Source organism: Peromyscus leucopus, chromosome 15, assembly GCF_004664715.2.
Source record: "Peromyscus leucopus breed LL Stock chromosome 15, UCI_PerLeu_2.1, whole genome shotgun sequence".
NCBI lineage: Eukaryota > Metazoa > Chordata > Mammalia > Rodentia > Cricetidae > Peromyscus > Peromyscus leucopus.
Window position 1 is genome coordinate 45270968 of NC_051076.1, and position 14792 is coordinate 45285759.

General features: G+C 36.2%; 1 protein-coding gene across 2 annotated transcripts in view; it reads left to right on the forward strand.

Moving 5' to 3' along the window:
• Window positions 1–14792, forward strand: part of Cdc73 (cell division cycle 73) — a 112258-nt gene that overhangs the window by 35875 nt on the left and 61591 nt on the right. The window lies entirely within an intron of this gene.

The window sequence follows — 14792 nt, forward strand, 5'->3', positions numbered from 1 at the left end:
TGTTGGCTCTCTTTAAATTTTTTTTTAATAGCCTGGCTAACTTCTTTCTGTTTGACACTTCTCGTTATTGTGTAGTAGATGATAGTATTTGATGATACAGGTCAGGTGTACTTTAATTTCATTTTGCATTTCTATATTCTGATGCGTATCTCTTACACTTTAAAATACTATGCGTATGCATTAAGTGTCTATATACTTAAGATCTAAAAGTGTTACTTTTGTCTTGCTTGTGAGTCATCAGAGATTTACAGACCTCACATGACATGAAATCATAATATATTTGTTGTGATTTCTGAGTTCAGATTTAATCTTTATACTTAGAATTTGCCATAAAAATCTATTGAAGTTTTGACTTTTTTTAATTTAAATTGAGACTCTATCAAGTATTTTGCTAATACACTTTTAAATGACCAGATTTGTTTTTATATATTGAAATTGTGTGTAGGCTTACAGATTCATTCAACAGGTATTTATTGAGAATTTGTGTCCGGTGTTTGACTCTGAATACTTCCAGTGTAACTGCTTCCCAGTGCAGTCAAAGAGGCCTCTCTGAAGTCAGAGTTGAGCAAGTCCTGCCAGAAGAGCATTCCCTGCAGGAACAACAGGCTTAAAAACTGACTCAGTAGAAAAGTGATAAGGCCAGTGTTTCCTATCCAGTGAGCAAGAGCAAAAGTGGTAAAAGATCAGATAGAGCTATCTTATGCCTTTTCTTTGCTTGTTTCTGATTTCAGAATGTAATTAATGGTGGTAAGGTTTAACTTACTTCTTTGTTGGTTTATATTTTTAAAAGACAGGGTCTTACTATATGGCTTTGGTTGTTCTGGAACTCAGGGTGTAGACCAGGCTGACCTTGAACTCACAGAAATCCACCTAGCTCTGCCTCCCAAGTTTGCTTGTACAACTAAGAGGATGTGCCACCATGCCTGGCTTGAATTAAATTCTTATGTGATTCAGTTAGTTGATGCTGTCTTGGAGATAGCATTTGTCTGTTGCTGATTCCCAAAGTCAATTGTTCCCTTGCCAGGGAACTGAAGTTATTCTTCAGTAACCATTAAAAGTTAAGTTTTTTGTTAATCTTTTCTTCTTACTCATGACTCTGAGTGCCATGGAATTCGTTTTTTATTATAAGAGCTTCTACATTTAAAAGGTGAATTTAAATAAGCTTATGCTCTATGAATTTAAAGAATAATCACTCACAATAAAATAATCATAAAAAGGATTGCTGAGACTGCAGCAGAAAGACTGAAAGTGGTCACGTGGCTGGTTGGCTTATTTCAGTAACTGGTTTGAGTCCGCTACTTTCATGTGCTGATTAGTTGCTAGAAAGAGAATATACAGACCAGTAATGTTTTTAATAAGTGTTTATTTTTAGTTAGTCCTCAAATTTATCCTTCCTATTTAGTATTTTTCCCTTCTCTTTTCTCTTGAAATTATCATTTGTGAGCTGCAACAGCTTCTTACCTCATCCTGTTGTTCAGAAAATTTCTCTTGAATTATCAAGACAGGTAAATGTGTATTAAATGTAAAAGGTTTTATTGCCCACAAGAGATTTCCTTGCTTTTATATGTATAATTCATATTTGCTATGTTCTTAAAATTTTTAATGTGCCTAGTTCATGTAGTTTCTGAAATTAGGATTTATCTACATTAGGCTTAATCTTTGTAACTTTTAACTTGAATATCAGAGATCTCTTGATACATAACTAAATCAGTACATTAATAAATTTTATACAAAATATTTTTTTCTATATGTATTAGACAAGGCTTGTGTTTTAGTGGTCATTTCATAGCTCTAAGTTACTAAAACTTGTATGAATAAAAGTCCTAAGCCGGGCGGTGGTGGCGCACGCCTTTAATCCCAGCACTCGGGAGGCAGAGCCAGGCGGATCTCTGTGAGTTCGAGGCCAGCCTGGACTACCAAGTGAGTCCCAGGAAAGGCGCAAAGCTACACAGAGAAACCCTGTCTCGAAAAAAAAAAAAAAAAAAAAAAAAAAAAAAAAAAGTCCTGCAAGTGTTTTTTTATTATTTTATTTTATAATTTAACTTAATTTTACATATCAGCCACAGATTCCCTTGTTCCCCCCTCCCCCCACTTCCCCCAGCCCACCCCCCATTCCCACCTCCTCCAGGGCAAAGACTCCCCTGAGGATTGAGTTCAACCTGGTAGACTCAGTCCAGGCAGGTCCAGTCCCCTCCTCCCAGGCTGAGCCAAGTGTCCCTGCATAAGCCCCAGGTTCCAAACAGCCGACTCATGCACTGAGCCACAGGTAAAGTATTGAGGAGCTAGAGAGATGGTTCAGTGGTGAAGAGCACTTGGGCTCTTCCTGAGGACCCCAGTTTGGTTCCTACCATTCATGTTGGGCAACTCACAAAAGCTTGCACCTCCAGCTTCAATGGATCCAAGGACTCTGTGGGCACCACTGCACTCAGGTGCTCTTTACTTACACCTTTAATACACAAGTCTGTGTGGGAAATTCTGGTTAACCCTTTCTTTTCCTGACGTGGGGAATCTCACTTTATTTTTATTGTATTTTGGTGGTGCTTTTTTATTTTTTTTATTTTTGGTTTTTTGAGACAGGGTTTCTCTGTGTAGCTTTGCACCTTTTCTGGATCTTGGTCTGTAGACCAGGCTGGCCTTGAACTCACAGAAATCTGCCTGCCTCCCAAGTGCTGGGATTAAAGGCGTGTGCCACCACTGCCCGGCTGATGATGCTTTTTTTGTTTTGTTTTGTTTTTGTTTTTGTTTTTCAAGACAGGGTTTCTCTGTGTAGCTTTGCGCCTCTCCTGGGACTCACTTGGTAGTCCAGGCTGGCCTCGAACTCACAGAGATCCGCCTGCCTCCCAAGTGCTGGGATTAAAGGCGTGTGCCACCACTGCCCAGCTGATGATGCTTTTTTTTTTTTTGTTTTTGTTTTTCGAGACAGGGTTTCTCTGTGTAGCTTTGCGCCTCTCCTGGGACTCACTTGGTAGTCCAGGGTGGCCTCGAACTCACAGAGATCCTCCTGGCTCTGCCTCCCAAGTGCTGGGATTAAAGGTGTGCGCCACCACCGCCCGGCAGTTTTTTGGTCTTTTTAAAGACAAGGTTTCACTATGTAGCCTTGGCTGACTTAGAATTTGCTATATAGACTAGGATGGCCTCAAATTCATAAATTATTCACCTGGCTCTGCTTCCTGAGTGCTGGGATTAAAGGCATGAGCCACATACCCTTAAAGGGATCTCATTTTATAGATCACACTAGCCTTGTGTTTCTCCGTCAGGGGATTTCCTTCTATCTCTGCTCCTCACCTAGCTGGAGTTCAGGTACATGTTGCTTCACCTGGCTTCTGTTTAACTTTTGACTTAGATAGGTCAAGACATATGTTTGACATTGATGGTTCCAGAGTCGCAAGGTACACAGATGTTTTCAGAACTTATCTTAGATGGAACTTCCCCCCAAAATAAGTTTCCAGAATGCATAGTTTCTTTTTTTTTTAAAAAAAAAAAAAACTCACTCCCTCCCTCCCTCCCTCCCTCCCCCCTCCCTCCCTTCCTTCCTCCTTCCTTCCTTCTCTCCCTCCCTCCCTCACTCCCTCCCTCCCTCCCTCTTCCCTCCTTTCTTATTTTTCTTTCTTTCTTCAATTGTGTATCTGTCCGTAGAGGTCAGAAGAGGTTATTAGCTCCTGGAATTGGAGCTACACACAGTTGTGAGCTGCCCTGTGGGTGCTGGGAACCTAACCTCGGTTCTCTGGAAGAGCACTGCTCTTCTCCACTGAGCCATTTCTCCAGCCCACACTGGCATTCTTTAGTGTTCTAAGAAACACTAGATCAAATAGTTTTTGTGGCAAATGGGAATGTTTTTAACATGCAGTTATTAGAAGAAAAGAATCTTCGTGGTATTTTTCTCTTTATTCACTTTTGATGGGAATATTCTTGGAACTATTATACAGAATTTATCTAAATAAAGCTAGCTTAAGTTATGGGTTAGAAGTAGAAACATATTGAGGAAAATTCTTCATATAGTTCATATACTAGTGTTTTGGTTTAGTAGTAGTGAGAATATATGAGGTTTAAATTTGAAACCTTTTATGTTATTATTTTTATAGTATATATAATTTATGAATGGACCATCATAGATTAGGAAAATGCCATTTGAGTGTGTGCAGTGCTATGTGTCTATATTCTGAATATTTGGGATACAGAAACAGGAGGATCACTGTAAACTTGAGATGGGCCTGGTGTATCTAGCAATTTCCAGGCCAGCCAGAGTGTGGAACTCTGCCTCTGTTGCCACTGTCATCCAAAACATGGAAAGAAAATGTTACTTGGTAATGCTTTTTATCATATAGTAAATAAGATAAGGTAAAGTGTTTTTTTGTTTGTTTGTTTTTTTAGTTGGGGTGTATCGAGGAAACTTTGTGTCTTTCTGCTGGAGAGGGAATAAGATGTACTTAGAATTGATTCTTTGTTAGTTTTAGGGATTTGATAATTTTATTAAGAATCAATTTTCTCTGGTCTAGCCTACTTAAGAGCATGTAGAAAGTTTAGAAACTAGCAACTATTTGTTCTCTTTTGTTTTGAGACAGGATCTCTCTACATAGCCCTGGCTGTCCTGGAACTTGATATTGTAGATCAGGTTGTCCTTAATCTCACAGAGACCTTAACTTTGTCTCCCGAGTGCTAGGATTAAAGGCATGTACTTCCATGCCCAGCAGGTACCGTCTTCATATTTGAGGAAGTATTTTGTACCATGAAATTGTACAAATTTGAAACCAATTTTTCAAATCTTAAATGGTCTTATGATAAAAAACTTAGAGCCAGATATTGGGGTGAAAGCTGAAAGATTAGAGAAGCAGAGCAAGACGCAGCCAAGTCATCTTGCCAACTCCTCGGCTGATCCCATTTCCATGAATCTTCAAGACTGAAAGCCTCTAAGTCCTCCCCAGAAAGAGTCTCATCTGAACTGTTTTAGTTCCTGTTTCCTCACACCTTTTATTTCCTTCTCTCTGCCCTGCCTCACTTCTGGGATTAAAGGCACATGTGCTTCCCAGTACTGGGATTAAAGATACGTGTCACCACTGCCTGGATCCGTTTCCAGTGTGGTCTTGAACTCACAGAGATCCAGATGGATCTCTGCCTTCCGAGTGATAGGATTAAAGGTGTGTGCCACCACTGTCTGGCCTCTGTGTCTAATCTAGTGGCTGTCTCTGTCCTCTGATCCATGAGGTAAGCTTTATTTGGGTACACAATATATCACTACACTTTTCTTTACTTGGATTAACTCCAATAGCTATAGTAAGTAGTTCTGAAAAGAAATCTTTTATGGTGAACCATTTTCAGACAGTAAGTATAAAATGGAGGTATAATAATACCACCATTACTTTTGTTTTTTAGGATAATATAAAATCTCCATCTAGGTTATAATTCTTAAAAGCATATATATGTATGTGTATGTATGTGTGTGTATATATATAAACAAACTTCCCTACATTTTTTATAAAATCCCCCTCATTGTTCTTTATTGACTAATTTGTTCTTTTCTGCTTACAGAGTAAGCAGAAGGTAGTACTATAGTAGCAGTAATGTTCTGGATTTGAGTCTATCTAGACCTCAGACCAGGCAAGGTAGAGAGAGTAGTTGCTCAAAGATTTCTTCCTCTTGGGCTGTCTGACTTTGACAGGTAAGCTAGCTGGCTGGCTGACCGACCAGCTGACTGGCTGACCCCTCCCTCCCTCCCTCCTCCCCACTTCCTCCATAAATAACCTTTCAGATAATTCCTGTATATCATGTAATCTAGTGGATACAGAGACAACAGAGATGAACAAAACCGGACGTAATACTATAGGCTTGATTTATGGTCTTTTGGAGAAGAATTAGTGAATGACTTGAATATGAAATTATTATTGTAGTGTGTACATTGAGGAGGTAATACTTGAAAATGGATCTGAAATTTGAGTAGGTGTGAGAAAAACAAGAAAACACAAACTGGGAACAGTAAACAAAAGTAAGATTAAAAGCTCTGTAATGAAAGGAAGAACATGGAAACAGATTTGAAAGGCTGAGTTGTTTAGTGATTGTGTCCATAGCAGACTTTCCTCTCAGAGTTAGGTGGGCCTGATCTGATGCCAGTCCATTGTCCCACATATTGTTGATCATGTGTCTAGCATCCTTCCTTTTTTTTTTTTTTTTTTTTTTTTGAAACATTTGTTTTCCTAGTAGATCTATTTCTTTAAAATTTGTTTATTTTTTATTTTATTGGTGTTTTGCCTGTATGTATGTCTGTGTGAGGGTGTTGGAACCTGGAATAACAGACAGTTGTGAGCTGCCATGTGGGTGCTTGGAATTGAACCGGGGTCCTCTGGAAGAGCAGTCAGTGCTCTTAACTTGCTGAGCCATCTCTCCAGCCCTGAATAATTTTTTGTTGGTCTCAAATTTGCCCCAAATATGCTAGGAGTCTATTGTAACTTCAACCTTTACTTTTCATTTTAAAAGAATGTCATAATCTATATATTAGGTTTCTTTTATGGTATTAACTGTCCAGTCTGATGAGGGAATTTTCACAATTGCCTGAGCTATGGCTATTTGGTTTCTTTAAGGTGTCTCACTCATCACTCATTGTATGTTACCACCAAGCCCCAGCTGCTTTTTAAGTCCCTGATCTAAAGAAAGTGCTTGCCAGGTTGCTAAGGAGAAGCCAAATACTTGGGAACACTTAAAAATAAAATAAAATGATAAAGATTTGCAGTTAAAAAAAAAAACTTTTTATTTGGTATAAAGATAGTAGAATTTGCATTATAGTTTTGTTAAGGAATTAAACTGTTAAGCCCTATTTGCACTAAGGTACAAATGTTGAGCCCAAAGAGGAGTTTTAGGGTGTGTGTGTGTGTGTGTGTGTGTGTGTGTGTGTGTGTGTGTGTGTGTGTGTGTGTTATTTTTGTTATAGTTGTGTATGCTTATCCTATAACAGAAATTTTTAGCCTTTGAGAGAAGGTAATTGCAGAGAAGTTTTCATGTAAATGGATAACTTAGTCAGGGGGTTCCTTTTACTAGTCACCTGTTAGGACACAGATGCATAGGAAGAGATGTTATTTGTATATATTGATTTGTCTTTTGAAAAAGAAAGTATAGTATTTAGGATTTTAACTTGTTATAGAAGTACTTCCACATAAGATTTCATGTGCTATATTTTTAGACTGGTATGTGTTATGCTGCTTTTGAATATCATACTTAAAGTAATTTGTATAACTCAATTTTATATTTCAAGATGCTTGTAAGGGCTGGAGAGATGGCTTAGTGGTTAAGAGCACTGGCTGCCCTTCCAGAGTACCCAGGTTCAATTCCCGGCACATATATGGCAGCTTACACCTGTCTGTAGTTTCAGTTCTAGGGGACCCAACACCCTCACACAGATGTACATGCAGATAAAGCCCCAATGTACTATAAATAAAAATTAAAAAAAAAAATGCTTGTGAACCACCATGTGGGTGCTGGGAATTGAACCCAAGTCCTCAGTACAAGAACTTTACTGCTGAGGAACTTCTCCAAGCTGTTGAACATTGTTCTTGCACATTTCCTGGCTGTTATATGAACAGCCCATTATTAACATACTAATATTTTATACATGAATTTTAAAATTTGACCTACATTTTCACAGATTGTTTAAAGAAGCCATCTTTAAATCTAATGCACAGTATTGTTTTTCTTCGTATTCAGAACAAACCTTTGCATAGCAGTTTCTCTTCAGTTTTTCTAAGACAACAGCTTCTTTGTTTTGCCCTAGCTTTACCTTGCCCCCCCCCCTTTTTTTTAATATTATGTAGCTGGCTTAGATTTGGACCCTATCTTGATAAGAACTTTCTATTATGATTTACCAGCCTGTTTGTTGCAGCAAATTAGGGATTCGTTAGTTTGTTTTGTTTTATTTTGCTGTTTTTTTAAATGTGAAAAGGGGTGTGACTTCTGTAGGTTTCTGTTTTGCGATTCAAATGTATACATGAATACCTTGAATTGTATTATCCTCTGGCTGTTTGATTGTAGGATGGAATTTAATTTTAGAATTTGTTTTTACCATGCATGCAAATTTTCTCTCCTGAATAGTATAGTTTGTTCTTCTACTTGGATGATATTTAGAGTGAACACATTTGGTGAATTGATATTATTTCATTATGTGAGTATCTTCTTTATCATAGAGGGTTTAAGATGAGCTATATCATTGCATATTTTGTCAACATAATCATCATTTAAGTGGTAATGTGCTTAAAGGAAATGAACTAGAGCAGAGCATAGTAACAGTTATCAGGAAATTTTAATGCACAAAAGTTTTTTATAGTATCATTTAGTTTATATATCTTAATGGGTTTTATTGAAAATCCACTTGTTCTTTTGATAATAAGCTTATATAATCAAATTCAGTAGTTGATGTTTGTTTGCTCAATACCACCTCTAGATTTAATAAGAGATGTCAATAACATGTGTAACATATCCTTTAAAATTAATCTAGGGGCTAGAGAGATGTTTCGGTCGTTAAGAGTACTTGATGCTCTTACAGAGGACCCGGGCTCATTTCTGAGCATTTACATGATGGCTTGCAGCCATCAATAACTAGTTCCAGGTTATTCAATGCCTACTTTTGACCTGAAGCCACTAGGCATGCATGTGATACACATAATACATAAAAGCAAACATTCACACATGCATCATTACATATGATTCCAAGAACTGCACAAAATAGACTTTAGTTTTCTTTTAATTTAATCTCCTTTTATCATTGTACAATAAAACTTTTAATTCTGCGGGCGGTGGTGGCACATGCCTTTAATCCCAGCACTCGGGAGGCAGAGCCAGGCGGATCTCTGAGTTCGAGGCCAGCCTGGGCTACCAAGTGAGTTCTAGGAAAGGCGCAAAGCTACGCAGAGAAACGCTGTCTCGAAAAACAAAAAAAAAAAAAAAACAAAAAAAACCTTTTAATTTTGATTTCTATTTCTGGTATCGACACAACTTTAATTCATTTAATTTGAATAAATTTGACGCCAATATTAAATGTATTTCTCATTGTTAAATTCTAACACATTAGCTTACATTTAGGCTACTACTTTATTTTATGTAATGTGGGTCTCCTTTACTATTTAGAATAATAGATATTAATTTTTAGTATTTTCTTTATTTTGTGATTGAAGATCTGAAACATTTTGCTCATATGACAAAATCTAGTATGCTTAATGACATGCTGTCTATATAAAGGTGTTAGATAGTTTTTGATACTTTGAGGACTGTTGGCTCAACTTTAGTATGCTGCATCAGATTCCTAGTGTTTGTAAATTAATTTAAATCTTCAATGAATTTTCAGTCTTTTATATAATACTTGCATTCAAATTACTATTTTCCTATTAATATTTTGTATTATTCATTGGATTATCTATTAATATTTTGTATTGTTTCATTAGAGTCTGCTTATTTCATCTTTTCCCTCTCCCCTTTCCATCCTGCCCAACCTCATTTGATCTTTAATTCTAAGTTTTGGTTTCTTTTCCAGGTCTTGTTCTTGATGGATGTTTCTTTTAGTGTTGTTCTTCTTGTCTTTCCTGCTTCTCATGTTCCTCTGTGAGTGACTGCTCTCATGTTTAAGTATCTGGTTTAAATTCTTATTACTTCTCCTCTGGACAGATCTTACAGTTAGATGCTAAGTTCTTGGGATTTTGGAATACTGCTTTTCTGTGAATAGGTTGAAGATATTTATTTGAAATGGTTGGAAATGGAAACTTTAAGGTCCTACTTTTGCTTTTGCTAGAGAAAGTATTGTCATAAAACTAGATTACTTTTTCAGTTGAGCATGTATTATAGTGACACTGAGATAGTGTGTTCTTTATGTTTAGGTTTTTTTCAGTAGTGTATAAGGTGAAATAAAGACATAGTTGCAAATAGGTCATTTTAACTTCTTATAAATTATAACAAATCAATCATATCTTTTGTTATCTACAAATAGTAAATTCTGGAGATTATTGATTCTGTAATCATTTATTTAGTGTTTTTAAATAGATGGCTCTGTTCTCTTGCTTATGTTTCTGTTATTATGGTCTTTTATTTGTTTTAAGTATTCTGGAATTAAAATTCTTGATATATTTTATTAATCAATTCTTAGAACTAAAGTTAAGCACCTCTTTGATCTCTTAGAAGTCACTGATTTTTATCTTCTGTTATTATTATTAGACAAAATCCTCCCCAATTCAGCTTCTGATGTGATCTTATGATTTCAGCAGTACATCCTATAAAACTATACATATAGTACTATGTAGTGCCATAGGGGTTAGATGAAGTGGCACAGTAACCCATTGTTTTCATACTAAATATGTGGGTACATTATAATGTATCATAAACTGGTATATGTGTTTCATTTAACGTAAAAGTTACTGTAGTGTCCTCATGATATAAGAATGTACTTTTGGGCTGAGTGTGGTAGTACCTGCTTGTAATCTCAGCATTTAGAAAACTGAGGCAGGAGGGTCATGAGTTTGAGGCCAGTTTGAGCAGCATAATGAGACCTATCTCTTTTAAATATAAAAGGAAAAGCATACCTTTAAAGTGATGATCGAAGGGTCAGTACAGTACTTGCCTAGCATGTGTGAGGCTCTGGGTTAAAACCCCAGCACTCTATAGACAAAACAACCATAGAAAGCTTTACTAGAAATACTTCTTTCTTTCTTTCTTTCTTTCTTTCTTTCTTTCTTTCTTTCTTTCTTTCTTTCTTTCTTTCTTTCTTTCTTTCTTTCTTTCTTTCTTTCTCTCTCTCTCTCTCTCTCTCTCTCTCTCTCTCTGTCTTTCTTTCTTTCTTCCTTTTTTTTAAAAAGATTTATTTATTATGTGTACAGTGTTCTGTCTGCATGTATCCCTACATGCCATTAGAGGGCACACCAGATCTTATTACAGATGGTTGTGAGCCACCATATGGTTGCTGGGAGTTGAACTCAGGACCTCTGGAAGAGCAGTCAGTGTTCTTAACCCCTGAGCCATCTCTCCAACCCTGAAATACTTTTTTTTTTTTTTTTAACTGCGCTACCATGAAAAAGATGGTCTTCAAAGAATTTGTGTCACATTTGGGGACACCTATGATACATAAAATTACTCACTTTTGAGTTATTGGCATTTATGGTGCCATTTACTTTGAATCCTTTCTTGAATGGGCTTCCTCAGCATTTGCCGTTGTTACTTTTCCTTGTTGTTATGGCTAATCTTTCTCCAGATAGAATCTATTTCTTTATAATAGATAATTTAACTTTAGCACTAATACCCAATTGTATCCTTTTTGATTTGTTCAAGAAGTGGTTCTGAGGTAACTAACATTCATAATGTAGGAACCCCAAAGTTCTGACTTAAAATCACAAAACAGGATAGAAGTTGTAGAATATCTTTGCTTTAATTCTAGGCTTTTTATTAATCAGATTAAATTGTGTTAATTTATAAGGACATGGAGAGGCAAGGATTTCTTTTTGGATTCCATAATTTCATCCTTCATACATCCTGGCTTGTTAAATTAATGAATTAGCTTAAATCCTGCCTTCTTCCTTAATTCAAGTTTAGTGTTACTTTATTTGGTTTGATTTTTTTTCTTATATCATGGTATAAAAGATTTTTTAATGCACCTACAATGAATAAGAAATCCAGATTAAAAAGTACAAATTGAATACTATGACAAGTACCACTGTAGAAAACTATGAGTAAGGACATACGTAGTTATACTTTGTTGTTATGCACCTACTACACAGCTTCAGGATAGCAACATTAAAAATACTTCAATTTGAAGTATTTATTTGAAAGATGTGAAGATATACTATAGAGTATGGTACTGTTTGAAAGGTTTCTTCCTAAGAATAACTGAATTATGTAGAAAGTTTTGTTCACATTTTACTCAGTTGATGATATTTCACAAATAAAATTCATTAAGTGGACTATTGTTAGGAATAGAAGTGTCTTCAACTCTTCCCTTCTGCTCTCCCTTCTTTCCCACATACATATAATGTGAGGTTGCCTCATACTTATGGTAAATAAACTAACATTTGTATTTGTTGTATAAGAAATATATATTGTAACAGGTACTGAGAAGCTGATGGCTGAAAAGCATTGACTCCTTTCTTGATCCGGTGTGGTAACTAAAACAAGATGAAAGCCTGAAATTTTCAGCCTCCTTTCTTCATTTGTCTCCTTGTCTTAGTTTCACTTGTTTACTGGGCAAGTAGGCACATTAATCATTCAAGAAATAGCTATTTATAAATGAGTGATACCTCAGGCATAAGGATGAGTCATTTCCTAAGCCATCATTCACCTTGAACAAACAAGGTGGAAAGGTGAGACTGACTGTTCTCAGGATGAGAGCAGGTGTCTGTGATGGGAAGACTGTATTGGAACAGATTGTCTTCTAGGAACCAGATTAGTCTCCTTGGAAATGACAGTGATTACTAGCAGATTAACAGCTTCTTGTTAAGTAGGAGTTGATACAACCTTTAGTGTGTCCGCACCTTTATGTGAATGCATATGCCTCCCTAATTCTTCCTTTATTTAAAGCTTATATCAGCATTCTGAGACCAAAATTTGGGGTTGGAACTCTTTTCTCTGTTTGTAGTCCCAGTACTCATTATGTTTATTGGAACAGAGGGCTAGGTGGATTGTATTGTGGCTGCTTTAGTTGGGCCTTCTGTTCCTCTGGTCATACTTGTTTATATTGGCCTTTTGTTAATGTTATGTTGGTTTTTGTGCACAGAAACAGGCAAGTCATCTTTTACATAATGTGAATTTCACTCGTAGGCTCTGTGTCTCTGTCACTTTAGTTTATTTTACCGAGAAACAATTATGATATCTGTAGGAAAAGGTTGTTTACCAAACCATTCATTGTCTGAGCTGCTCTTTCAAAATTTTTATTATTGTGTTTTTAGTGAGATGTGTACTAGCAGGTAAGATGAAAAGTGAATTTGAACACTTCAGACTACCAGATTTTTTGTTGTTTTATTTTGTTTTCCAAGACAGGGTTTCTCTGTGTTAATCGACCTGGTTGCGCCTTTCCTGGAACTCATTCTCTAGCCCAGGCTGGCCTCGAACTCACAGAGATCCACCTGACTCTGCCTCCGTAGTGCTGGGATTAAAGGCATGCACCACCACCATCCTCTTTTTTTTCCTTAATGTTGTCTAGAGATGAGCAAGATCTCTGATAATGGAAAGGTGTTTTAAACAAAAATTTAAAAAACCAGAAAATTTAAAAAATTAAAAAAACAAAAATTAAAAAATCTAGCAAAATACTAGATCATTCTTCTCTGCTCATTAATTTCTAACCTCAGACTACATTTTACACTGTATCAGACCTTGCCAGAAAATTCTGTAGTTACATTAGAGTTCTGTTGGCTCTGCCTGAAAAGGTTATGATGTTAGGAACACAGGCTCTAAGTCCTTATTGCAGCATAGTCCTAACTCTGTTAAATTGCAAGGAGTAACACAGCTTGGTTATTCTTCTGAAGTTTTGTGAAGATGAAAATACTAGACAGTGTTCAGCTTTGTATTTTATTGTCTGTCTGTATCTATCTATCTATCTATCTATCTATCTATCTATCTATCTATCTATCTATCTATCATCTACCATCTACTTATTTTCCTAGCCAATATCTTGTTATCAGCACAGACTAGCTTTGATTTCACAATTCTCCTGCCTCTTCTGCTTCCTAATGCTGGGGTTAAAGTCATGAGCACCTACACCTGTTTTCAGCTTCTATACTTTAACAGATAAATTGCTCTTGGATTCTTTTTCACTCCAATTTATTAATGTGGGAAAGCATACTGTGGGTATGGAATCCCCATAGACACTAGGAGTGGTTTTGTCTGCTAATGTGTCTTCCATCATGTAGGATGTTTTGGCTACAATCATAAAGTAAGTAAACAAACCAAAAAGTTGGAGAGAAACTGGTACAATTAAAGAATCTAGTGGTTGAAAGGACAGAAACCATAACAACGCTGAGGATTTGTTTGCAGGAACTGAATACATACACGCATGCATAAATGTACACACATACACGCACATAAATGTATACACACACAGACACGTATCTATTTTACATTTAACTTTTGACTGTTATAGTTTTAGTCAAAGTAGTAACCATTTGTTTTTCTTTGTTGGTTTTTTTTTTTTGAGTAAAGGGTTGGTTAATAATTATGTACAACTCTATGACCTTAGAGTTGTACATATTTTTGAATTTTATTTGTTGCTGAAATTTATTTCATTTAAAAATAAATTTTATTGACTGTTTAACATGTTAAAAGCTACATATATATATTGTATTGGTTATTGTAATGAAATAAATTGACATATCAATCATTTTAAGTAGTTATCTAGATACCTCATATTAGGTCTGTAGGGGGCTTTTTGAAGTTGAGACCTCTGTATTTTGACTTTACTTCATTAATTTCTCATTCCTTGATTTCTGGCAAGTTTATATATTTATTTTCTACTTCAGATCTGGAACTCAGCATATCTGCAAAGATAAAGTGGGTGCTTTTTAAGGTGGTGGTATCTAGAAACTGTAACCTGACCATTGGAAGTGTTGAGTGGGCCGGGGAATTGGTCAGCGCTAGATGCCAAGTCTTATGGCCTGAGTTCAATTTTGGAACTCAGATGGTTAAAGGAGAGGACTAATTCCTACAATCTGTTCTCTACTTGCTGTGGCAAGTATGCCCTCAAACACATGCAAGCACACATAGAGTAAATAAGTAATTTAATAAAAAAAATTTTTTTTTGGAGACAGGGTTTCTGTTATGTTGCTCTTGCTCTTCTGGCATTTGCT